We start from the raw sequence: 25,681 nt of genomic DNA on the forward strand, positions 1-25,681 counted from the left end.
TGACCTCCATCTGGTGCTTCTGAAGGGGGCTTGACATCAGTGAATGGCTTTCTGGGAGGATGAGGGTTCCTGCTTCTTTCCATTCAACTCTCTTTCCATTTTTCCTGACATTCTGTCACAACCAGCTGCCTGGCCTAGGGAGGACATGGGAGAATGTTCTCTGCTGTGGTTGGCAGCTCATTGCAAAAGACATGCACAGAGGGATTTGAAAACCAGGCCCATTTATTATGGAGGTGAAAAGCAATGCATAAAAGAGGAACATTGTTCGGAGGGCAAGAGATGAATTAATAAAGACAACCACAAAAATGCAAACTCTATAGGTCAAAGCAAGAGAAAGCAATTGTCATCTTTAATGGTGATTTCTACCCAATAATGCCAGTCAGACAGGGCTAAATGTATGTCCTCTTCTCTCCCCCCTAAAAAAAAACAAAACAATGAACTGTTCTGTCAATATTTCACTGATTAAAAAAAAAAAGGATCTTCCACTCTGTCAGTATTTTCCAGGAGGGATTGATTTTGTAAACCACTTTGATTTTTTCTGCACTCAATTTAAATATAATTAAGTGTATATGGAAACTTTAGGTTTGCACATTGGTTTGCACTCAATTAAAAAATAATTAAGTGTATATAGAAACTTTAGGTTTGCACATTGAAAGTGGGTAAAACACATTATTGCACTAGTTTAACAAATCCACTATAAGGGAAACCCACAATTTTTAGGACAGTGACTGCAGGCAAGAAAATCCAAATGAACGGAGGATGAATGCTCACGGCTGTATAACCTCCCAGAGAACAAATTATGACTAATGCTCAATAAAGGCTGCATAAAATGCCCCTCCAGAAATCATTTTTATTGTGTTCAGGGGGCCAGGAGAACCCCAGAAGAGCATGGGGTCAGAATAATAATAATAATAATAATAATAATAATAATAATAATAATAATAATTTATTTATATCCCGCCCTCCCCAGCCAAAGCCAGAGGAGAGGGGCATTTTTTTCCTACCACTTGATTGCATGTCTTCCCGTTAATCATATGTTTTGTACATGTTCACATCACTTTCCTGACAGCCAAAAGTTCAGGGTTGGAATTCAATTTTGTACTCTTCCAACCGTTCTGTTTGACTGGGTTGCTTCAGACACATATAAAAACATATTAAAACCTTAAACAGTAAAAACAACAACAAAACCCTTTCCTATGCAGATCTGCCTTCAGATGTCTTCAAAAGGTTGTAGAGTTACTTGTCTCCTTAGCTAAGGGGTTGCGTAACTCTATAAAAAGGTAAAGGTAAAGGGACCCCTGACCATTAGGTCCAGTCGTGACCGACTCTGGGGTTGCGGCGCTCATCTCGCTTTATTGGCCAAGGGAGCCAGCGTGTAGCTTCCGGGTCATGTGGCCAGCATGACTAAGCCACTTCTGGCGAACGAGAGCAGCACACGGAAACGCTGTTTACCTTCCCGCCGGAGCGGTACCTATTTATCTACTTGCCCTTTGATGTGCTTTCGAACTGCTAGGTTGGCAGGAGCTGGGACCAAGCAACGGGAGCTCACCCCGTCGCAGGGATTCGAACCGCCGACCTTCTGCTTGGCAAGTCCTAGGCTCTGTGGTTTAACCCACAGCACCACCTGCGTAACTCCATACCCTCCCACATTTCTAAGATAAAAAGAGAGACCTCCTAAGGAAAAGCAGGACATTCTGGATGGCTTTTGTAAATCCTGGGCTGTCTGTCCCTGGAAAATAGCAGCCCTTGGAGGGCATGCAGATTGATTGATGCTTTCGTCAATAGTGACTGCAATTTTGTAAATTGTATAGCAGCTTGCTGTATTTTTTAATGAAATTGTTTAAATAAAGAAGTACTAAATATATTCACTGAGGATCCGGCTAACGCAAGCCACTAGGATGAGGGAGGTTGGCTTATGCTATCATAAGGACAGGAAGGCGTTAATGTTCACCTTGTTGTTCATGTTAAAAATATAGGACTTCCAACAGAGTACCACACAATGAACAGGGAGACCTGCGAGATCTCCTCTTTTTAAATAAATAAATAAATAAATAAATAAATAAGTGAAATACATCCACCAAAGGGAAACATTTTCCTTCCTTCCTTCCTTCCTTCCTTCCTTCCTTCCTTCCTTCCTTCCTTCCTTCCTTCCCTGATGCCTTTCTCTGCTGCATGTTTGTATAAAATTTTGCATAAGATGCATCTTTTTGTGAAGCAATATTCGTTAATAGGATGCTGGGGCAGAATGGCTGAGACAACCCAGTCAGATAAATAGTATAAATAGTAACAATTGTTGTTATTATACTTATTATTATTATTGCCATATTCATGCCCACTTTCACCAACTATATGCATTATTATATATAGATGATATAAGGTTAGAGTACTGCATTGCAGAATTAGGAGAAATGTGAGCTAAAAATCAGAAGCAGAGGCAATGTGGCTTTTTAATTTGCTTTTATTGCGAGGGAGAAGCACATACAACCAATGAGAGTATTGCAAAGGCTTCCTCTTTCTGATCTGGATGCTTTGCTGGAGAAGGAGGAGACTCCAACTGGGGATGCAGCAGGATCCAGTTGCTCTCAAAGTAAGGGAGCATCTCCCAATTTTCAAAGGGTCCTGTGTAAGCTGGCATCAATGTTTAGGGACACTTAAAAACAAGCAAACAAAAACAAGAGCAAAAAACCCCCAGTTACTTCCATATCACCTGGAATCTGATGTCAAAATTACAATCATAGAAAGGAAGGCTGAGGAACTCGGAAGAATGTTAAACGATAGAACAGGGAATTGATGAGCCAAAACAAGTTAGACTAAGAATGCAACAGCATAGGTCCCAGATCATTTTGATGCCGAGTAGGTAAAATAATGAGGTAAAATAAAATATGCATCATAGGTCTAAAGGATGATGTAGAAACAAGATTTAGGACATAATATACAAATGGAAGACTGGGGAAAATTATGGAAAGCGAACTTAACATTTGCTGATTGTACACTGTTGAAAGAGAATTTGAGTAGTACCTCGGGTTACATACGCTTCAGGTTACAGACTCCACTAACCCAGAAATAGTGCTTCAGGTTAAGAACTTTGCTTCAGAATGAGAACAGAAATTGTGCTCCAGCGGCACAGCAGCAGCAAGAGGCCCCATTAGCTAAAGTGGTGCTTCAGGTTAAGAACAGTTTCAGGTTAAGAACAGACCTCCAGAACGAATTAAGTACTTACCCGAGGTACCACTGTATATGAAAATGATGTACAGATGGTATATCACTGCTGTAAAAATGGCTAAAATGTATAGAACATGCTCCAATAAGTTTTGGAAGTGTAAAGAAAAGGAAGGCACATTTATTCATATGTGGTGGAATTGTAAAATAACCAAAAACTTTGGGAAAATGATTTATAACTGTCAGGGAACTGCCATCGGAAGGAAGGGAGGTGAAAGGTCTCACACAGGTTGGGAGAGACTCAGCAGCTGAAGAGGGAACCAGTAGGGGGAGAGGAGGTGAGCTGAGGGAAAGGGAGCTAGAGGGATGGCTCAGAGACACCTCCAGCGAAAACAGTGGGGAGGTTTCAGGACCTCCTGTAGGGACACCCACTCCTCGCCGGAAACTGTCACGCAGAGAGTCCAGAAGACGTGTTTCTGTTAAGGAGCTTTTATGTTGGAAACGATTCCGAAAGCAACCACTGTCGGAATCTGCTAGCGACTGACGGAGCCATGTTTAAGGGGCTCCGTTACAGACAGAGGTTTGCAAGTTTGACCAAACTCTGAGGGACTTGGATTTTACGCACAAGCAGCTCATTGTTCCATCACAGCATTCCGACAGTCTCCGTGAGCAGCTTGTGCAGGAGAAGGCATCATGAGCAACCCAGCCGGAACCAGAGAAGCAGGAGCTGGAGCGGGTCCAAGCCTGGAAGAAAGGTACCGGGCGTTGGAGGTCCAGCTAGCGCTGCAGACGGCGAGGCTCGAGGAGAGGAGGGCTCAAGATGCAGAGAAGGGGAAAACCACCCCGCTCGCCAGAACTTTGCCAGGATTGGTGCAGAAGTTTTTTTGGGGGGGGAGCCCAAGGACTATCATGCCTTTAGGACAGAGATGCAATATGCCCTTGATCTGCAGTTTGATGACTTTCCCGATGAGGAATCGCGAGTGGCTTCTGTGATTGGGCATCTCGAAAAGGGGGCGAAAGACTGGGTGAGGCCCCTGATGGCAACGAATAATGACATCCTGAAGGACACGAGGAAGTTTTTTCGTGCCATGGATCTTATGTTTGCCAGCGATATTGAGCTAAGGGAGTTCATTGACAAGAACCTGAAGAGAGGGTTCATCAGAGAGTCCAGGGCGGTGGGGGGCAGCCCAGTGTTTTTTGTGGACAAAAAAAACACGGTCAAACCTAGACTTGTAGTGGATTTCAGGGCCTTAAATGCAGTGTCAGAACCAGTGACTTTCCCGATGCCCAGAATTGATGACATTTTGACAAGGGTCAGGAAGGGAAAGATTTTTACTAAACTGGACCTGAGGGGGGCGTACAACCTGATACGAATAAGGAAGGGGGGTGAATGGAAAACCACCATGTTCACCCCTTTGGGGGCATTTGAATATTTAGTTATGCCCTTCGGCCTACAAGCAGGCTCCGCGTGCTTTCAATCGTTTATGAACCACGTCCTGGGGCCTTTGCTTTACAAGAATTGTGTGGCCTTCTTAGATGACGTGTTAGTATATTCAGAGAATGAGGAGCAGCATGTAAAAGACGTCAGGGAAGTGTTGGGCAGACTGCAAGCCAATCAGCTGTGGGTGAAGCTAGAGAAGTGTCAGTTTCATGCCAAGGAGGTGGAATTCCTGGGGTACCGCTTGTCGGACAAGGGATTGGCCATGGATCCTGGCAAGGTTCAAGTGGTACTGGAATGGAAAACACCGAAAACAAGGAAGGATGTGCAAAGATTCCTTGGATTTGGAAACTTCTATCGGAAGTTCATCAGAAATTTTGCCCACTTGATGGCTCCCATCACGGACTGTCTCAGCAGTAAGAGGAAATTCGTTTGGACGGCGGAGGCGGAGCGAGCTTTTGAGGAACTGAAAAGGGCGTTCGCTTCGGAAGAACAGCTCCTGCATGTGGATTTACAAAAACCGATGCGAGTGGAAACGGACGCATCAGAGCGGGCTGTGGGTTCGGTGCTTCTGCAGCCTGGGAAGGAGAAGTCGGAGTGGAGACCGTGTGCCTTTTTTCCGCGAAAGCTGAACAAATCCGAGAGGAACTACACGGTGTATGACCGCGAACTACTAGCCATTCATGAAGCATTCAGGAGATGGAGGCACAATTGGGGCACAACATAAGGTGCAAGTGTGCACGGACCACAAGAACTTAGAGTATTGGAGAATGGCACGAGTGCTCAACCAACGGCAAGTGAGATGGGCCCAGGAGTTCTCCAAATTCCACTTTGAAATTTGTTATGTGCCAGGTCCAGAAAATGTTAGGGCGGACACTCTCTCACGCAAACCTGAATATTTGGAAGGGGAGGGGGCACCTGAAGAGAGACATGTCATCCCAGAGGACCGCTGGGTGTGTGGGGCAGCATTGGTGGGGCAAAGAGAACTGGTAGAGGAAACAGAGAATGATGAATACGCCCAGAATAAGCTCAGAGGTCTTAGGGGTGAGGGAGAGTAACCAGGGGGTTTCGAGGAAAGAAATGGAGCTTTGTATTACAAAGGGGCACTGTACATCCCCGAAGGAGACTTAAGGGGGAGGGTACTCAAGCAGTTGCACGACAGCCCCACGGCGGGGCATTTTGGACAACACAAAACCATGTGGTTGGTCACCAGGGAATTTTGGTGGCCTAAGGTGAGGGAAGATGTACGGGAGTATGTAAGAGGGTGTGAGCAATGCCAGCGAGCCAAAGGGGAGAGGAGGGCACCGGCGGGGCTATTAGAACCCTTACCAACCCCAGAACGACCTTGGGAGGCAGTGTCGATAGATTTTATGACTGATCTGCCGAAGTCCAAGGGGAAAACAGCCACCATGGTGGTGGTAGACCTACTAACAAAGATGTGCCACTTTGTAGCCTGCTCGCATGCAGTCACGGCGGAAGAGACAGCGAAGTTATTTGTAGAACACATTTTTAGGTTGCACGGGGTGCCATTGAGGGTGGTCTCAGACAGAGGAAAACAATTTACTTCCAGGTTCTGGAGGAAGCTCATGAGCTTAATGCAGGTGGAGGTCAACTTTTCGACTGCCCGGCACCCTGAAACCACGGAAAGAGCAAACGGTGTCCTCCAGCAATACCTGAGGTGTTATGTCAATGACAGAGAGAATGACTGGGTAGAAAAGTTGGCGCTGGCGGAATTTGCCTACAACAATGCAGAGAATGTGTCCACAGGGATGAGCCCCTTCTTGGCTAATTATGGGTGTCATCCCAGGGCATTCCCAGGGGGAGGAGGGGAGAGATGGAGCATCCCGGCAGCCGAGCATTTTGTAGAAGAAATGGAAGCAATCCATCGTCAGCTCCAACTCAACTTAGAAAGGGCGAAGGAAGAATATAAGAGGCAGGCAGACAAGAACCGAAGGGAAGGTGAAACCATAAGGGTGGGAGATCGGGTGTGGCTGTCAACCCAAGGGTTGCCGTTCAAAGGAGGTTGTAAGAAATTAAGACCCAGGAGATTGGGTCCCTTTGAGGTCATTCAACAACTCAACCCAGTGGATTTCAGGCTCTGGTTACCCAACCACATGAAACTGCACCCAGTATTTCACAGGTCGTTACTGTCACCGTATGAGGGGGGACGAGAAGGGATGTCCACTCTGGGACCGGTCATAGAAGAAAGGGAATGCAGCAGCCATGTGGCAGAAATCCTCGACGCCAGGTGGAAGGGGGATCAGGTGGAGTATTTGGTAGCGTGGGAATGAGAACCGGAGTCAGAAAACACTTGGGTAATGGCAGAAGATATCAATGACGAGGTATTGATAGAAACGTTCCATCAAAGGTTCCCAAGGAAACCTCAGCCTGTGGAGAGGTTCCGGAGGGAATACTTTGGGACCACCGATGAGGAGGAGGAGTTGGAGGGATTCACGGACTCGGAAGGGGAAGGGGAGATGGACTCTGAGGAGGAGGAGTACTTCGAGACCAGGAACCGCAACAGGTGGAGAGAAGTGTTCGAGACATTGGAAGATGAAGGAAGTTCCTTCCGGGGTTTTGCCTCCTCACCGCCCATAGAGGAGGGGGCGGGAGGGGGTGAAGGGGGCCCTGGAGGGGAGGTGGATGTCAGGGAACTGCCATCGGAAGGAAGGGAGGTGAAAGGGCTCACACAGGTTGGGAGAGACTCAGCAGCTGAAGAGGGAACCAGTAGGGGGAGAGGAGGTGAGCTGAGGGAAAGGGAGCTGGAGGGATGGCTCAGAGACACCTCCAGCGAAAACAGTGGGGAGGTTTCAGGACCTCCTGTAGGGACACCCACTCCTCGCCGGAAACTGTCACGCAGAGAGTCCAGAAGACGTGTTTCCGTTAAGGAGCTTTTATGTTGGAAACGATTCCGAAAGCAACCACTGTCGGAATCTGCTAGCGACTGATGGAGCCATATTTAAGGGGCTCCGTTACAGACAGAGGTTTGCAAGTTTGACCAAACTCTGAGGGACTTGGATTTTACGCACAAGCAGCTCATTGTCCCATCACAATAACCAAATGAAAAAAAAATGTTTAAGATGACATCTGTTAAAAAACCAGAAGCTTTCTTGCTAGGCATTACAGGTCAAGACTTGCCAAAAGAGTGGAAGATGCGATTGCCAAAAGAGTGGAAGATGCGATTCGTGTACGTTACAACAGTGGTACGTTACAACAGTGAGTGGAAGATGCGATTCGTGTACGTTACAACAGTGGTACGTTACAACAGTGGCTAGGATTTTACCAGCCCAGAAATGGAAAGATGACAAGATACCAACTAAAGAAGAATGGCAAGAAAAACTTGATGGAATATGCTGGCGAAGTTGACTGGGAAACTTAGAGATAAGGACAATAGAGACTGGGAATCATTTATGCTCTGCCTACAGAAAAACTGCAAAGAAGTGGACTCGCTAGCAGGGTTCGATTTAACACTTACAATTAATAACATAGAAATTAAGATGTACAAACGGGAAAATAATAAAGTGTAAGTGGAAATATGAAAATAAGTATGGTATGAAAATGTTAAGAATATAATAATATTTAAGTTCATCTCCGGCCCCTTGTTTGAGCTCTTTTTACCTCTTGCAACATATCTTTTTCATGTTGCACATTCCATCTTGAATCATTCCTTTGGGACACTTGTTAGATTTGCAAGTGCTGCCTCTCTTATAGCAATCTGGTCCAAGATTTGGGTCTTCCTCAGCAAATCCTTTGCAAAAGGAGAAACAAAAAAGATCCCTGTCCATTGCAAATTCAGAAGTGGAGGTAAGGGAAGGGAAACTTCAGGATGGGAAACATTATGTTGGATATGCAAAAAAGATACAGGATCATATTTCTGTATGTGGTGAAATTGTGAGGTTATCCGTGAATTTTGGAACAACATTTACAGTGAATTTAAAAAGTATTCAAATTTACATTTCTAAAAAACCCCAGAAATTTTTCTATCAGGAATACCAGTCGAGTCGGCCATGACTGGACCTAATGGTCAGGGGTCCCTTTACCTTTACCTTTACCTTTAACAAGGTCTTCGGATCCCCAGTTGTTAGGGCAGCAAAAAGCATTTGCCCTCCCTGCTCTTCTGCTCCTTCCATTCCAGATTACAGTGGTACCCCGCAAGACGAACGCCTCGCGAGATGAAAAACTCGCAAAACGAATGGTTTTTTCGTTTTCGAGTTGCCTCGCAAGACGAATTTCCCTATGGGCTTGCTTCGCAAAACGAAGCTTGCCCCGGGGACAGCGGGTCTTCTCTTTTGAAGCAAGGGGCGGCGGGGAGAAGCGATCTTCTCCCCACCGCCCCTTGCTTCAAAAGAGGTCCGGGGACAGCGGGAAGCGCTTCCCGCTGCCCCCGGACCTCTTTTGAAGCAAGGGGCTGCGGGGAGATCGCTTCTCCCGGTGCTCCGAAGCCGGGCGGGGGGGAGGGAACACCTGCCAACACCGCCCCGCTTCGGAACGCTGCTCCGAAGCGGGGCAGGGGGGAGGGAACACCTGCCCCCGCCGCCGGGCTCTGGAGCACTGCTCCGAAGCTGGGCGGGGGGCGGGAACACCTTCTGAAGGCGGGTGGGGGGGCGAAAGTCTTTGTCCCCCCCTGCCTGCCTTCCCAGGGGCTTTTAAATCGCCCCGGACAGCGGAGAAGTCCTCCGCTGTCCCGGGCGATTTTAAAATGCCGCCCGCCAGCATTTTAAGATCGCCCGGACAGCGGAGAAGTCCTCCGCTGTCCCGGGGTTTTTTAAAATGCTGGGGGTGGGAAGAAAAGCCCTTGCCCCCCCCCAGCCTTCAGACGAGGTCCGGGGACAGTCTGTCTGAAGGCGGTTTCCCTAGGAACGCATTAATTGATTTTCAATGCATTCCTATGGGAAACCGTGCATCGCAAGACGAAAAACTCGCAAGACGAAGAGACTTGCGGAACGAATTAATTTCATCTTGCGAGGCACCACTGTATATGTCTATAACACTGGGGTAGGGCAAGGGTTAACCAGTGTTTCTTTTTCCTATGGAAGGACCATAAGTTCCATTCAGTTCTGATAGTGAAAACAAATTCCTGGCATCGGGCTATTACACTTTAGCAGCCTGAAACGCAGCAAGGTCATCTCTCTCCCTACCTAAAACAGAAGAACGCAAGAAGAGCTTGCTGGATCAGATCATAGTCCATCTAGTCCAGGCTCTGTTTCTGCAGTTGGAAGCAGCAATGCTTGCTATCACTGCTTGCTATCACCATGCCCTGAAGGACAGTGGGGTTGCTGACCCAGCTATAAGCACACTGTGCTTCCCAGAACAAGAAGGAGAGATGTCAGGATTAGAGGTTTTGGCGTGTAAAGAGGTCTTATGGATGCAAAACAAGGAAAAAGTACTCAGTACACCCTCCAGGTTGTACTCAATGACCCATCTGAGTCACTGAGTACATCCTGGTAGATTCATGGTTGATGAACACCAATATGGACTTCTGACTCCCAACGGCTTAATGGGGCAGCAAGAAGCCTCTGTCTTGCCTGCTCAGCTGCCCCTGCCATTCTAAGTTGCATGCCTACCATAGATGAAAGCTTGTTGGGTTATGTCAGGCTTCCGGGAAAATGGTTCCTCCCTCCCTTTGGCCGTGGATAAGCAGAACAAAGCAAAAATAGTCTCTTACCAGTTAAAGAGAATTTAATGTTCACAGTGAATGAATGAAGACTCCATTTTCGGAGGAAAGGTGCTTCCAGTTAAGGTTTCCACCCACTTCCCCCTGAGCCACCCCCGTCACTTCCTCATCTGGCAACGTGATCTCGCGACCATTTGGCCTTCTGTGTAGCTACCTTCTCTGCTCTCCTTGACCTTGGACTGAGCGCTTGGACACTTTCCAGCGAAAGGGAGTCTGTTAATTCTCTTTCTCCCCTTCTTCTTCTTCTCCTGGCTGTTCCCCACTCAGTTCTGCCCAGCTGTTGTCTTCCAAACTATGTCCCTCTGCAAACCACTGCTCCAAATCTATACTGCTCCACTGCTCCTGGGCAGCTTCAGGATCCTGATTAGGAGCAGGGGGAGGGGGAGGCTCCCACTATTCCTCATCAGAGTAGCTCTCCTCAGCCTGGTCCCTAACAGGAGTGGTCATTTGTGTGGAATCTCTTTTTCTTTTTCTCCACCCCTTACATGAAGCCAACAGCAGCAGAGATAGGACAGCCCAGAACAGGACCTTCATGGCTTGGTGATGATGGACTGATAGAGCGAGGCTCAATGTTGGGCTACAAGGCAGATGGTCGTTGGGGTTGGAAGCACTGAGCTTCCCATATTTGTAGCCCCTTAGGAAGCTGTTTCCTCCCACTTCTCAGCAAAGTCTAGCAAGTCATCGCCATGCCCTAAAGGAAGGTGGGGCCACTAGCCAAGCCATAAGCACAGTGTGTCCCCTAGAATGAGAAGGAGAGATGAGAGGTTTTGGCCTGTGGCGAGACCTGGAGGATGCAGAAACAGGAAACAGCACCCAACTGAGACACTGAGTACGTCCTGCTGGATCCATGGCTGATATGCAGCAGTTTGATACGGGCCTTTGAATCTCAATTGTTTAAGAGAACAGCACAGAGTGTCCATCCTCCATGGTCTGCTGTCCCTTCCATCTAAACTTTATGCCTCAGATAAAGAAAGCTTGGAGGGTAACCAAGAGTGAATTTTTCTATGGAAGGACCATTAGCTCCATTATGTTCTGGTACTGAAAACAATTTCCTGGGCTTGGGCTACGTACACATTAATAAGCTGAAAAGCAGTGAGGTTCTCACCATGGACAACCCAATGCCTTCTATGAAATGGATGCTGATTGCTTTGGTGGTAACTCTCCCAATAATCAATTCTTCCTAAGGTGGTTGCTTGATGTCCTTGATCATTGCGATTGCCCTTTTCTGCACCCTTTCCAACTCCACAATATCCTTTTACAGGAGTTTTGGCCAGAACTGCACACAGTGATCCAAATTCATGTTTTTGTATAATAGCCTGGCAGGAGCATTTGTAGTTGTAGGATCTCAGGATGGTTCACTGTATAAAAGTCTAAGAGGAGAACACAAAACACATTTCACATTCCACTTGGAAACTAATTGGCAGCTGGGGCAGGATCAGTTTAATATGCTCAAACTATTTTATCCTGGTGAACAATCTGGGGGCTGAATTCTGCAACAAATGAAGATTCTGCGCCATCTTCAGAGGCAGGGCTTTGTATAAGCTGTTGCAGAGATGTGAGGATCCCCCAGAACAGTCCAATGAGGAGGACTAAAGAGCCTTTATTTGAGGCATATCTTAGCTCACATACCTGCCAAGTGCATTTTTGGGTTTAAGGCATGATCTTGCCCCTCAAAAAGTGCCTTTGTGGGCGGGGGGGGGGAGAGTGAGGCATGGGTCATGTGACTTGCCAATGAGCACAGCATGGAAGATGCATCTCCCGGTGTTGCGTCTTCAAAAATTGGACATTACGAGCTCACTGCACTCTGCTGAGCCTTTGGCAAGTCCTCCCCGGAACAAGATGTAGATATGAAGAAATAAGAGGTCTTGGCTGCTGGCAAGATGCAGAGGATGCAAAACCAGGAAAAAAGCACCCAGCTGAGTCACTGAGTACTTCCTGTTAGATCCATGGCTGATTTGTAGTAGGCCAACAAGGACTTCAGGGACGCAGGTGGCGCTGTGGGTTAAACCACAGAGCCTAGGACTTGCCGATCAGAAGGTTGGTGGTTTGAATACCCGCAACGGGATGAGCTCCCGTTGCGCGGTCCCTGCTCCTGCCCACCTAGCAGTACGAAAGCATGTCAAAGTGCAAGTAGACAAATAGGTACCACTCTGGCGGGAAGGTAAACGGCGTTTCCGTGCGCTGCTCTGGTTCACCAGAAAGCGGCTTAGTCATGCTGGCCACATGACCCGGAAGCTGTACGCCAGCTCCCTCGGCCAATAAAGCGAGATGTATGTCCTTTCCCACCCCCCACCTCAAAAAAAAGCAATTAACTGCTCTGTCAATATTTCACTGATTAAAAAAAAAAGGAGGTTTCTTCCATTCTGTCAGTATTTTCTAGGAGGGATTGATTTTGTAAACTACTTTGATTTTTTCTACACTCAATTTAAAAATAATTAAGCGTATATAGAAACTTTAGGTTTGCACATTGGTTTGCACTCAATTACAAAATAATTAAGTGTATATAGAAACTTTAGGTTTGCACATTGAAAGTGGGTAAAACACATTATTGCACTAGTTTAACAAATCCACTATAAGGGAAACCCACAATTTTAAGGACAGTGACTGCAGGCAAGAAAATCCAAATGAACGGAGGATGAATGCTCATGGTTGTATAACCTCCCAGAGAACAAATTATGACTAATGCTCAATAAAGGCTGCATAAAATGCCCCTCCAGAAATCATTTTTATTGTGTTCAGGGGGCCAGGAGAACCCCAGAAGAGCATGGGGTCAGAAGAAGAGGAGAGGGGCATTTTTTTCCAACCAGTTGATTGCATGTCTTCCCATTAATCATATGTTTTGTACATGTTCCCATCACTTTCCTAACAGCAAAAAGTTCAGCGTTGAAATTCAATCTTATACTCTTCCAACCGTTCTGTTTGACTGGGTTGCCCCAGACAAGTATAAAACATAATAAAACCATAAACAGTTAAAAAACCAACAACTTTCCTATGCAGATCTGCCTTCAGGTGTCTTCAAAGGCTTGTAGAGTTACTTATCTCCTTAGCTCGGGGGTTGTGTAACTCCATACACTCCCACATTTCTATGATAAAAAGAGAGACCTCCTAAGGAAAAGCAGGACTTTCTGGGATCAAATCAGAAACCAGGACGGCTTTTGTAAATCCTGGGCTGTCCCTGGAAAATAGCAACACTTGGAGGACATGCAGATTGATTGATGCTTTCGTCAATAGTAACTGCAATTTTGCTTTCATCAAAGCGGCTGTAAATTTGTAAATTGTATAGCAGCTTGCTGTATTTTTTAATGTAATTTTTAAAATAAAGAAGTAATAAATAGATTCACTGAGGATCCGGCTAACGCAAGCCACTAGGATGAGGGAGGTTGGCTTATGCTATCATAAAGACAGTAAGTCATTTTGGACTCACAGCTGTCCATGGAGGCGCAGGTCAACTCTGTATCCAGGGCAGTTGTCTACCAGCTCCATCTAGTACGCAGGCTGAGACCCTACCTGCCAGCAGACTGTCTCGCCAGAGTGGTGCATGCTCTGGTTATCTCATGCTTAGACTACTGCAATGCGCTCTACGTGGGGCTACCATTGAAGGTGACCCGGAAACTACAACTAATCCAGAATGTGGCAGCTAGACTGGTGACTGGGAGCGGCCGCAGAGACCATATAACACCGGTCTTGAAAGACCTACATTGGCTCCCAGTCCATTTCAGAGCACAATTCAAAGTGTTGGTGTTGACCTTTAAAGCCCTAAACGGCCTCAGCCCAGTAGACCTGAAGGAGCGTCTCTACCCCTATTGTTCTGCCTGGACTCTGAGTTCCAGTGCCGAGGGCCTTCTGGCGGATCCCTCATTGTGAGAAGCAAAGCTACAGGGAACCAGGCAGAGGGCCTTCTCAATAGTGGTGCCCGCCCTGTGGAATGCCCTCCCATCAGATGTCAAAGAGATAAACAACTACCTAACATTTAGAAGACATCTGAAGGCAGCCATGTTCAGGGAAGTTTTAATGTATTTTAAATCTTTGTTGGAAGCTGCCCAGACTGGGTGTGGTACAAATAATAAATTATTATTATTATTATTATTATTATTATTATTATTATTATCAAAAATAATAATGTTCACCTTGTTGTTCAGGTTAAAAATATAGAACTTACAACAGAGTACCACACAATGAACACTGAGACCTGCGAGATCTCCTCTTTAAAAATAAATAAATAAGTGAAATGCATCCACCAAAGGGAAACATTTTCCTTCCTTCCTTCCTTCCTTCCTTCCTTCCTTCCTTCCCTGATGCCTTTTTCTGCTGCATGTTTTTTATAAAATTTTGCATAAGATGCATATTTTTGTGAAACAATATTTGTTAATAGGATGCTGGGGAAGAATGGCTGAGACAACCCAGTCAGATAAATAGTATAAATAGTAACAATTGTTGTTATTATACTTATTATTATTGCCATATTCATGCCCACCTTCACCAACTATACACATTGTTATATATATACGTAATACAAGTTTAGAGTACTACATTGCAGAATTAGGAGAAATGTGAGCTAAAAATCAGAAGCAGAGGCAATGTGGCTTTTTAATTTGCTTTTATTGCAAGGGAGAAGCACATACAACCAATGAGAATATTGCAAAGGCTTCCTCTTTCTGATCTGGATGCTTTGCTGGAGAAGGAGGAGACTCCAGCTGGGGATGCAGCAGGATCCAGTTGCTCTCAAAGTAAGGGAGCATCTCCCAATTTTCAAAGGGTCCTGTGTAAGCTGGCATCAATGCTTAAGGAGCACTTAAAAACAAGCAAACAAAAACAAGAACAAAAACCCCCAAGTTACTTCCATATCACCTGGAATCTGTCAAAATTACAATCATAGAAAGGAAGGCTGAGGAACTCGGAAGAATGTTAAACGATAGAACAGGGAATTGATGAGCCAAAACAAGTTAGACTAAGAATGCAACAGCATAGGTCCCAGATCATTTTGATGCCGAGTAGGTAAAATAAGTAGGTAAAATAAAATATGCATCATAGGTCTAAAGGATGATGTAGAAACAAGATTTAGGACATAATATACAAATGGAAGACTGGGGAAAATTATGGAAAGCAAACTTAACATTTGCTGATTGTATATTGTTGAAAGAGAATTACAGTGGTACCTTGGGTTACATACGCTTCAGGTTACAGACTCCACTAACCCAGAAATAGTGCTTCAGGTCAAGAACTTTGCTTCAGGATGAGAACAGAAATTGTGCTCCAGCGGCACAGCAGCAGCAAGAGGCCCCATTAGCTAAAGTGGTGTTTCAGGTTAAGAACAGTTTCAGGTTAAGAACAGACCTCCAGAACGAATTAAGTACTTAACCCGAGGTACCACTGTATATGAAAATGATGTACAGATGGTATATCACTGCTGTAAAAATGGCTAAAATGTATAGAACAGGCTCCAATAAGTTTCGGAAGTGTAAAGAAAAGGAAAGCACATTTATTCATATGTGGTGGAACTGTAAAATAACCAAAAACTTTGGGGAAATGATTTATAACCAAATGAAAAAAAAATGTTTGAGATAACATCTGTTAAAAAACCAGAAGCTTTCTTGCTAGGCATTGCACGTCAAGACTTGCCAAAAGAGTGAAAGATGCGATTCGTGTACGTTACAACAGTGGCTAGGATTTTACCAGCCCAAAAATGGAAAGATGACAAGATACCAACTAAAGAAGAATGGCAAGAAAAACTGATGGAATATGCTGGCGAAGTTGACTGGGAAACTTAGAGATAAGGACAATAGAGACTGGGAATCACTTATGCTCTGCCTACAGAAAAACTGCAAAGAAGTGGACTCGCTAGCAGGGTTCGATTTAACACTTACAATTAATAACATAGATATTAAGATGTACAAACTGGAAAATAATAAAGTGTAAGTGGAAATATGAAAATAAGTATGGTATGAAAATGTTAAGAATATAATAATATTTAAGTTCATCTCCGGCCCCTTGTTTGAGCTCTTTTTACCTCTTGCAACATATCTTTCTCATGTTGCACATTCCATCTTGAATCATTCCTTTGGGACACTTGTTAGATTTGCAAGTGCTGCCTCTCTTATAGCAATCTGGTCCAAGATTTGGGTCTTCCTCGGCAAATCCTTTGCAAAAGGAGAAACAAAAAAGATCCCTGTCCATTGCAAATTCAGAAGTGGAGGTAAGGGAAGGGAAACTTCAGGATGGGAAACATTATGTTGGATATGCAAAAAAGATACAGGATCATATTTCTGTATGTGGTGAAATTGTGAGGTGATCTGTGAATTTTGGAACAACATTTACAGTGAATTTTAAAAAAAAAACTATTCAAATTTACATTTCTAAAAAAATCCAGAAATTTTTCTATTAGGAATACTACCGATGGAAATAATAATAATAATAATAATAATAATAATAATAATAATAATAATAATAATAGTAATAATAAAGACCATTGTTTATGTACGCAGTTACAGCAGCCAGAATAACAGTGGCAAGAAATTGGAAAAATGAAACCTTACCAACGATCACAGAGTGGCAAATTCTTAAGATAGAATACCTGCAACTAGAAAAATTGACTGGAAAACTTAGAGGAATGTCAAACCAAAAGGTATTTAGGGAATGTTAAATATATAAAGAATACTTGAAAACTTACTGCACGGACAATAAGATACTTGCAGAAATAGAGTGATACTGACAACCAAGAATTATTCAAAATGTAATAGTGGATTATATGTCTATATACAAAATAAAATAATATAAATCTGTACAAGGGATACAGATAACATAAGTAGTAAAGGTGAAGGGTAAAGGGACCCCTGACCATTAGGTCCAGTCGTGACCGACTCTGGGGTTGCGGCAGTCATCTCGCTTTATTGGCCGGCATACAGCTTCTGGGTCATGTGGCCAGCATGACTAAGCTGCTTCTGGCGAACCAGAGCAGTGCACAGAAATGCTGTTTACCTTCCCGCTGGAGCTGTACCTATTTATCTACTTGCACTTTGACGTGCTTTTGAAGTGCTAGGTGGGCAGGAGCTGGGACCGAGCAATGGGAGCCCACCCTATCGAGGGGATTCAAACCGGCAAGTCCTAGGTTTCGGGAAGCTTTTAATGTTTGATGTATTATAGTATTTTAATATTCTTTTTGAAGCCGCCCAGAGTGGCTGGGGAAGCCCAGCCAGATGGGCGGGGTATACCGTATTTTTCGCACTATTGGACACACCGGTCCATAGGACGCACCTAGATTTGGGGGGGAAATAAAGGCAAAAAAAAAAATTATTCCCCCCCGCCAGGCGCGGGGCTGGGGCGGGGGAAGCCCGAGCTTCCCCCTGCCCCAGAACGGGACCCAGAGCCATGCCGAAGCTGCGCGCAGCTTTGGCATCGCTCTGGGAGCTTGCGCACCGACCCCTCTCGCTCTCCAGGCTTCAGCGAAAGCCTGCAATCGCACCATAGGACGCACACACATTTCCCCTTCATTTAACCCACAGTGCCACCCGCGTCCCTACATAAGTAGTATAATGAGAATTATTGGAAGTTTTAATCTTTTAATTTGTGGGCGTTTCCGTGCACTCTGGCACTTGTCACGGTGTTGCGTTGTGCCAGAAGCAGTTTAGTTATGCTGGTCACATGACCCGGAAAGCTGTCTGTGGACAAACGCCGGCTTTTTTTGGAAACGGATCAGAGACTTCATTGCACAATTAAATTAAATTTAGAAAGAACTATGGGGACGCGGGTGGCGCTGTGGGTTAAACCACAGAGCCTAGGACTTGCTGATTGAAAGGTCAGCAGTTTGAATCCCAGCGGTGGGGTGAGCTCCCGTCGTTCAGTCCCAGCTCCTGCCAACCTAGCAGTTCGAAAGCACCCCTAAGTGCAAGTGGATAAATAGGGACCACTTTCTAGTGGGAAGGTAAACGGTGTTTCCGTGTGCAGCGCTGGTGCTGGTTCGCCGGATGCAGCTTCGTCACGCTGGCCACATGACCCGGAAGTGTCTTCGGACAGTGCCGGCTCCTGACCTCTTGAGCGAGATGAGCACGCAACCCTAGAGTCGGTCACGACTGACCCTGATAGGCAGGGGTACCTTTACCTTTACTAGAAAGAACTAGGAAAGAGCAAAATGTCTGCAAGCTCCTCTCTGGGAGCTGGTGTGTATGTATGGTCCCAGAAATCCAAAATCTGTGACCTGTCAATCATGACTAAATGTGTATCTTTACGCATAAATCAGCACATGCACATTTCCTGCAAACCTGTGTCCTCTTTTGCCCCTTTTCCTGGTCAGGCTTCATTGTTATGTTAGCTTTTCCTATGCAGAACATAAGCGGAACAGCATTCGCCCTCCTTCCTCTCCATTCCTTACCTGAAGCAGTCAGCAGCAGCAAAGACAGGACAGCCCAGAACAGGTGAAGGATCTTCATGGCTCAGTGAGGATGGATGGATGCAGAAAGGCTCACTGCAGGGCTACAAGGGCAAAGGTTGTCAGGGTTGGGAGAGCTGAGCTTCCCATATTTGTAGGATCCTTGGGAAACTGTTTACTCCCACTTCCTTAAGAAGTCCAGCAAGTTGTCACCATGCCCTGAAGGAAGATGGGGCTGCAAATCCCACCCTAAGCACAGTGTGTTTCTTGAAATGATATGGAGAGATGCAGAGATTAGATGTTTTGGCCCGTGGTAAGACCTAGAGGGTGCAAAACCAGGAAAAAGCACCCAGCCAAGTCACTGAGTACATCCTGGTAGATTCATGGCTGATTTATTGACCCCCAATTGTTTAACAAGGCAGCAGAAAGTCTCCGTCCGCCCTGCTCTGCTGCTCCTTCCATTCTATTTTATATGCCTAAAACAAAGGAAGGCTTGTTGGGTCATCAGGGATGGAAGGACCATGAGCCCCATTCAGCTTGGCACTGAAAACAAATTCTTGGGCTTGGGCTATGTAAACACAGATGGCCTGAAATGCAGCAAAATTCCCCTTCCCATGTGCTTTAAGACCATAAGAAAAACCTGCCACTCAGGCCAATGATCTACAGTCATACCTCGGGTTACGAACGCTGTGGGTTGCGTGTTTTCGGGTTGTGGACCGCACCGAACCCAGAAATACCGGAATGGGTTACCTCCGGGTTTCTGCACTTATGCATGTGCAGAAGCGCAAAATGATGTCATGCACATGCTCAGAAGAGCCGGATCGCGTCATGCGCATGCGCAGATGCAGCACTTCAGGCTACGAACGTTGTGGGTTGCAAACATGCCTCCCGCACAGGACACGTTCGCAACCGGAGGTATGACTGTATATCTTTGTGGTTTTTCTATTGTAATTTCACATTGTGAACAGCCCTGCATTAAAGAAGCGAAGAGTTGGAAGGGACGATGAGGATCATTCATTCTTCTTTCTTGTAGTTTGGATCCATTGCTCCGTGTCTGCTTTTCTGCTGCTCCAGAGAAGCGGACACAGAGCAATGGATCCAAACTACAAGAAAGAAGATTCCACCTAAACATTAGGAAGAACTTCCTGACAGTAAGAGCTGTTTGACAGTGGAATTTGCTGCCAAGGAGTGTGGTGGAGTCTCCTTCTTTGGAGGTCTTTAAGCAGAGGCTTGACAACCATATGTCAGGAGTGCTCTGATGGCGTTTCCTGCTTGGCAGGGGGTTGGACTCGATGGCCCTTGTGGTCTATTCCAACTCTATGATTCTATGATTCTATGATTCTATCATCTAGTCCAAGCCCCCGCAAGGCAGGAAAATGCATACAGGGATTGAACCTGCTCACTTTATCCATGCTGTCCCCCAAGACCAAGCTGTCCAGTTCACCCGTCCATGGCTGGGAGGTGTCCGGCACTGGCATGCAAACACTTGAATACTGTCATAGAATTGCAGATTTGGAAGGGACCAGGAGGAGCATCGAGTCCAACCTGCTGCAATGCAGCAATCCTTCACCCAATGTGGGCTCAAACCCTCAAGACCCTGAGATTAAGAGCCTTATGCTCTACCAATTGTCTTCAAGTGTAGGTTGGGATTATTAAAAGGGGGTCCCTGGAGTGAAGACATAGAAGGCCACTGGGAAAGCAAACTCTCAGAATAATGCATTAGGCTATTTGGGAGAGTTAAAAATGGAGGCCCCTTCACTCTTGAGAGTCCCATGGACTGCAAGAAGATCAAACCTCTCCATTCTGCAGGAAATCAGCCCTGAGGGCTCACTGGAAGGACAGATCCTGAAGCTGAGGCTCCAAGACTTTGGCCACCTCATGAGAAGAGAAGACTCCCTGGAAAAGACCCTGATGTTGGGAAAGATGGAGGGCACAAGGAGAAGGGGACGACAGAGGACGAGATGGTGGGACAGTGTTCTCGAAGCTACCAGCATGAATTTGACTAAACTGCGGGAGGCAGTGGAAGACAGGAGTGCCTGGTGTGCTCTGGACTATGGGGTCATGAAGAGTCGGACACGACTAAACAACTAAACAACAAAAATGGAGGATGTTTTGCAGGGGAGGAGGGAAAATGGGTGTCCTTCCTTGGGCTATGTTATACACATGATTTAAAGGTAGGTGGGGAGAGAGTGCCCATTCTCTCTGCAGAACCACAACTTGCCATTATTCATAGAATTATGGACACAGAGAGCCAACAGGACTGCTTGAGGTCCCCTGATTACATAATTGAAGAACACAAGAGAGATGTTGCTGTCCCAGCAGCATACCTCCATTTCCTCGTATCCAAAAATGTAAGAAGGGTCTTTAACTCTTGCCAGAAGTTCGGCTCTGCCCTCGCCAGTTCTGGAAGGATCTTTTGGAAAATTCCAGAACTCTCAGAGACTTTGCGCCTGCCCGTTAGGGGAAATAGGAAGCCCTGAACACTTATTTTTTAGATGTCCCTTTTACGATGAGGCACGTAGAGATACCATCGACCCCCATCTGGTGAGGCTTGCTGACCTTCAGGACAAGCCTAAACTCATTTTTCTCCTCTTAGGCAAAAATTACAAGATGACTCGGATGGTCGCCAGATTCAGTACACAGATTTGTAGGCGTAGAACACCCCGCCCCCCCCGGGAGCAAATCGATCTCTAGGGAAACTGCCGTAGTCGGCCTCTTGGGTGTCCCAGGGGCAATCTGCATGTTAGTTTAACCTTAGGTCTTTTTGTGTTCATGCAACTATTTTAATTTTAATCTATGAGCTGTTATTGTATATTGTTTTAAATGTCTATTTCACTCTTGTGAAAGCAGCCTCAGTTGTGCTTCTGAGCTGGTCTTTGACCGTAATAATATATTATTATTACAGTCATAACTCATGCTACGTTTGCTTCAGGTTGCACATTTTCAGGTTGCATCCCCTGGCGACCTGGAAGTACCGGAAAGGGTTACTTCTTGATTTGGCCGCTCGCACATGCACAGACATGAAAAATGACGTCGCAGGCATGCACAGAAGCTGCGAATCACGACCTGCAACCCTCCGGAATGGATCCCATTCGCAACCAGAAGTACCACTGTATTATTATTGTCTTCAGTTGGGCACTCATGTCTTCAGTCTTCAGTCGGGCACTCATGTTTTGACTTGTTGTACATTGGCCTGCTACACCTGTGCCCCTGCACTCACAATGCATAGTTCTGTGGCACCTCCATATTGATTTTTATAGATTTTGTGATCTACATGCCAGGTTCCAAAGCAGAGCCTCCCCAGCTCCCACCTTCAATCAGTTTTAAAGCTTTTTTGTTATAAGCACCAGCAGTCTATTTCCATTCTGTTTGAGACCAACCCCAGAAAGAGCACAACATGCCTGTCGCCTACCAGAGGTACCACCTCTCCCCTAGCACCCCATCCATCCAATGTATTTACAAGTCTGTCAATCAAGATGTCTGACAACACCTGATAAATGCCCACCCTGGGACATTCTTTGAAATGGTGAATACCTTGACTCCAGGATGCCTTATCAAGGGCATGTTTCATTCATACATAGATATCTGCTCTTTTAACAAGTCTGCTCAGATAGTTCATCCATACTTGCTAAACCAGTTTCACAGAAAAGAGGCCAGGAAGAATTTCCTGCTGTGTGAATGGAGGGGCTTCTGGGGTCCATTAACAGCTAAACATGGCTTTGATCTTGCTGGCCATACTATTTCAGACATGTGGTTTCAGACATGGGCATTTCCCTTGTGCACTTATGGAAGTGCATGCATTTATGACGCCTTAGATTTCTTAAACCATAATCCCAGCTCTAACCACAGTGTAACCAGCTGAACTATTGGCACTATTTAGAACTTCGAACCCAGATAATGGAAAATTGGCAACCAGTGCATCTCTGAACAGTGTAACATGTTGTCCCTAGTAGCTGATCCTGTTTGCAGTCTGACTGCTGCTTTCTGCACTAGTATCAAATACCAGTTTTATCAACTCTGCCTGAGTCTCCAGGTTTCTAAGTTTAGCCTCATGCAAAAACCAAAAGATAACCCGTGGTGGTTATAGTATAGTTACCAGATTTTTTTCAATGAATCCGGGGACACTTTCTTTCTTTTTCTTTTTTCTTTTGAAGCTGAGTAGCAACAGGGAGTCAGTAGTGGTGATGGTGAGGCAAAAGACCCTGGGCCAAAGCACACATGCATATTTTATAAAAGTGCAAAGCCCTTCTTTCGCACCCTGTGAAACATAAATGCTCTGAGTTTTTAAAAAGCTGGGCAATGGCTGCCCGCCCGCGGCTCCTGAGACTCCCTCGATCTCCTTCCCCCTTTCGCCTTTGTTTTGACTGATCAGGGGAGGCTCGGGAGTCGCAGGAGGGCAGCCATTGCCCAGTTTTTTAAAAACTTGGAGCATTTATGTTTCACAGGGTGCGAAAGAAGCGCTTTGCTCCTTGCCTGGCAGAAAAACCGTGCACCTTGCGCTTGTGCTGGGCAACGGCTGCCTGCCCGTGACTCCTGATCCTCCCCTGATCTGTCAAAACAAAGGGGAAAGGGGCAGGAGATCTGTACCGCCGGATGTCCCTGGTTCCCCCTTGGCAGTGGCAGTGGCGACGGCAGCAAGCAGTTCCTGAAGCCAGTCAGAGCCAACTGCCGTACCAGGCTCGCTGCAGCTGCCACATTTCCCGGGGACAGATTTGCAAATCTGGGGACATTCTAGTTCATTATCCTCATTGTGGCTCAACGGACTGTTTTGGGGGGACCCTTTCGCCTTCTAGCATTCTTTTCTAAAGATCTGCTTTGCTTCTGCACAACCATGCTGGTCTCATGAGTAAAGGTAAAGGTAAAGGGACCACTGACCATTAGGTCCAATCGTGGCCGTCTCTGGGGTTGCGGCGCTCATCTCGCTTTACTGGCCGAGGGAGCCGGCGTACAGCTTCCGGGTCATGTGGCCACCATGACTAAACCTCTTCTGGTGAACCAGAGCAGCACACGGAAACGCCGTTTACCTTCCTGCCAGAGTGGTACCTATTTATCTACTTGCACTTTGACCTGCTTTCAGACTGCTAGGTTGGCAGAATGAGGGACCAAGCAACGGGAGCTCACCCCGTCGCGGGGATTCGAACCGCTGACCTGATCGGCAAGTCCTAGGCTCTGTGGTTTAACCCACAGTGCCACCCACGGCTCATGAGTGCAAGGTGCTATTTTTGCTGCATAAGCAAGGACTCATACCTGAAAACTGGAAAGAGAGGGAATGGGGTTTTTTAATTTGCTTTTATTGCAAGGGGCAAGCTGGTATAATCATGGAACATTTTACGATGGCTTATTCTTTCGATCCAGATGTTTTGGTGAAGAAGCAGAAGGCATCTCTCTCTCTCTCTTTTTTTTTTTTTTGGCTGATAATTTTTTTTTGGTATTATACATATATACATATAAACTTATACAAAATCCAATACTTAAATTGCACAAAATATATTCATTCCATAAGTCATAAATACATTTATTTTAGGCTCTGCCGAGCCTTGGACTTCCTTCCACTCCTTTGGTAAGTATCAAATAAACTTTATATTCACGTATTTTATCTCTTTTACATAATAGCCTTTTACTGTTAGAGTTATTTCCAGTCCCGCTAGTGTCATTTAAAGTTTGGTCCCGATATATATCCAATATTTAACCCAGCTGGCATGAAGTTTCTGTTCATCTTGATCTCTTATTCTCCCAGTTATTCTAGCGAGCTCGGCAGCAGAAGGCATCTCTAGCTGGGGATGAAGCAGCAATCCAGTGGCTTTTAAAAGATCCCGGGTAAGCAGGACTCCTCCATCAGTCTAAACTGTTTGAAAACAAAGCAAAATATACAGCAGTTATTTCCATTTCACCTGGAATCAGATGTCAAAATGATGAAGATAGGAAGGCGGAGCATTGCAGGGAATGAATGAGCTAAGGCAATCAACAATAAGTATTGAAGGGAAATGTAAACTCCTTTGGACAAGAATAAAGATCTTGCCATGGTTTTTGTATATATTTCCATTGTTCTAGTGCATGTCCCAGCTCGTCTGAGAACTGAACAGCAACAATAAATGACGAATGAAGGAAAATGGAAGATATAGGCAATATAAACAGGCAAAAGAAAAGAAAAGGGAGACATGCCTAGGACTCTACTGTCAGATTCTGATGAACAAATGAGGACAGATTCCAGTTACAGAATCAACTCTGAGACTGTACAAACTCTTTAGAGATATTAACGTGAGTTTTCAGAATGAAGGATCAAATGAGTAAGTTATCTGTAGAATATGGGGAAATCCTAGTACTAAATTTGAGTTGGACCTTTCCTCGTTTACTCTGTGGGAAAGCAAAGAATGGCACCATGATTTAATTGATATGTTAATGAGCTGAGGAATGCAACGCATATGGCAATTCCATTAGTCCTACATGTTAAGTATATCTGAGCAAGGGCTACAACACTAGAAGATAAGAAGAGGTTGTAATATTTGCAAAAGGAGATGAGGAAAAACTCAGGTGTGTTTCATTGGCTGTAAGTCCCATTGTGGTTCACAGAAATGAGTCATTAGTCAAGTGATTGTGGAGAGAAGATTGAAGACCCTGAAATCAGAGGCTCCTTGACATGCTCAGCCTGGAGGGTTTGGGCCGTGGATGCTATTTGTGAGATTACGCTTACCTCTGGCACGTTGTTCAATCTCTTGTTTGGGGAACCAAGATTACTTCTTTTTACAACACCTTAGGCTACTCCATCTCCCGCACATTCCAATCCGAGTCTTGGGGAAACATGTCACTAGTAGGCAACTACCCCCTTTAGCTTTGCATTCTTCCTCAGTCTGTGGTGACTCCTGGGATTCCTGTTCTGTTTCCTGGGGTTCCTCACTCTGTGCTGTCTCCTTACAAAATCCTGCACAAAGAGAGAGAGAAAATATCACTGTGCACTGCAGAGAGCAAAATAGAATCATAGAATCATAGAATCATAGAATCATAGAATCATAGAATGATAGAGTTGGAAGAGACCACAAGGGCCATCAAG

General features: G+C 45.5%; 1 long non-coding RNA gene across 1 annotated transcript; it reads right to left on the bottom strand.

Annotated features, from left to right (window-relative positions):
* Positions 1-2,514: 2,514 nt before the first annotated feature.
* LOC309529783 lies at positions 2,515-19,072 on the bottom strand. Its single transcript, XR_014218452.1, has 3 exons — positions 18,637-19,072; positions 16,279-16,408; positions 2,515-2,650 (listed from the first exon to the last, which is right to left on the bottom strand). It is a non-coding gene; the product is annotated as an uncharacterized lncRNA (long non-coding RNA).
* Positions 19,073-25,681: the final 6,609 nt, after the last annotated feature.

The sequence above is a fragment of the Podarcis vaucheri genome (genome assembly GCF_965113315.1).
Source record: "Podarcis vaucheri genome assembly, chromosome: 3".
Taxonomy (NCBI): domain Eukaryota; kingdom Metazoa; phylum Chordata; class Lepidosauria; order Squamata; family Lacertidae; genus Podarcis; species Podarcis vaucheri.